Below are 1,931 nucleotides of genomic sequence, written 5' to 3'. Positions count from 1 at the left end.
ATATTACCTTTGGCCTTCTCCTGTAAACATTGACACCTACACAATATAAATTTTTCAGATTCCAGAAGGAAACTCCATCCCAAGCCGTCTGCCTTATAAAAAATTTAGTATTTTGATAAACAAATAAACACATGAATAATAAACCAGCAAGCCGAATTTTTTCAAGAAGCTTCCTCTTTGGCAACAAGTTGAAAATTGAAAATCAGGCACCAGGCGGCATGAAAATCGAGAGGAGAGTGAAGGAAAACTTTGCAAATATAATTGTAATGAGCGCGACAGAACTTTGGCCAGAGAGCCTAGTCGGAAATGCTCGGCTCCTTGGCTGTCCTTCTGTTTCTTTTCGCAGACTGTCGTTGAAGTTAAATGGTCTGTATGATTGCCCCGGGGAAAATCGAAGGGGTGGAACTCCCAGAGGAAAACTCCGCCCAAGGTCGTAATGAAAGCAGACAAACCCAATCGGGCAGCATCGCTTACAGATTGCATTTCCCTCTTAACCACGATGATTTCTTTCTTAATTTTGCTTCTTGATTTCCTCAATTTTCCCTGTAGGAGTGAGAGGATATTTCCCAGGAGTTGCTCTTCTGAGGAGAATTGCAAAAGGAAAAGGTCATTACAAATAAGCGTAATAAGCGGGAATATGAATTTTAATCGAAAGGTGTTGGGTCTAAGGATCTTGTTAATATTTTATCTTTGCTTCACACAACTCCATTTCCCCTCTTGCCTTTTCTTTCTGACAATTTCCAACTATTTTAACTTATTAGTACCGATTTAAAAATGGCTTATAGACAATAATGAAAATCCCATTGAACTATTAACTCTCAAACACATATCTCTCTGTCTCCTCCAACCAATCGTCCGGATAAAAAAGCGCAAAATTGGTGAAATATGTGCAAATGTCAGCTTTTCAATCCGAATCAATAAACTTTGAATGACACGCAACCCAACGAGGACTGTCATTCAGCGAGGACAGGAGGGGAGCAGGGGATGCTAGAACTTAGGGGGCGAGGATACATTGTTCCAGCCCTAAAATCCACTCGAAATAACCCTTTCCGCCGCTCGGTTCCCTCCACTCGGTGTCACATTTTGCATGAATTTGCTGACAGAAGTTTGTTTGTTGCCTGTTGACATATGGCGGATATATGTATGGGGAAAGTCGGGCTAAAATCAAGGGAGGTGATTGCCGTTTAAATTACAAAATCATGCACGAGGCTGAATAAGGAAGCGGCAGGGTTTTCAAATTATAGTGCATTTGTGTTTTGTAATTAGACCCCAAATACCTATCGATGGCCCAGGATGAGAGGCATTGTGTGTGCGAGAGTGTGTGTGTGCGTGTTTGCGGTGCTTTTTCCCAGTGCTCAGTGGCCTAATGAGGCAACACTTTTGGCCAACAAACCTCAGCCCAAGCCACACAAAAAGGCAGCCACAGTGTTGACACGCAGAAAAAGCTTGTAAAATGATCGTCGTTGTCACAAGGCTCTCAGAAATTCTCTGTGTGAAATGTAATCGGCGAAGTGAATGCATTCCATGGTTTCTGGGTTCTTTTATTTGATTTCGTTGGAATTTTGGTGGAGGGAAAAAATTGAGTCCCTTTTGGTGGGTGTTTCTTCAGGATGCTTTAGGCTATTTATTAACTCTAAAAAAGTAGTCAAAAAAATAAATAAAATACAATTAATTATAAAATATACAATTTCCTTCAACTAATAAAATAAATACATTTTTAATAAGATTTTTAACAATGAAAAATTAGAATCTTTGGGAGATAAAACTCTCAATGCTTCTACGCACTATAGGCCTCAAAAAACTTCAATCAATCTTAAATGAAGTCTCAAAAAAGCCAGCTAGTTTTTGGTTTTATCACTGTGCCCATCGATATCCTGCCAGTCCTGGCCATGCAAATTGACATTTGAGCCGACACATTGAGGGTGGCAGCC

The sequence above is a fragment of the Drosophila kikkawai genome, chromosome 3L (assembly GCF_030179895.1).
Source record: "Drosophila kikkawai strain 14028-0561.14 chromosome 3L, DkikHiC1v2, whole genome shotgun sequence".
NCBI classification, from domain to species: domain Eukaryota; kingdom Metazoa; phylum Arthropoda; class Insecta; order Diptera; family Drosophilidae; genus Drosophila; species Drosophila kikkawai.
Note: the sequence above shows the minus strand (reverse complement) of the source record.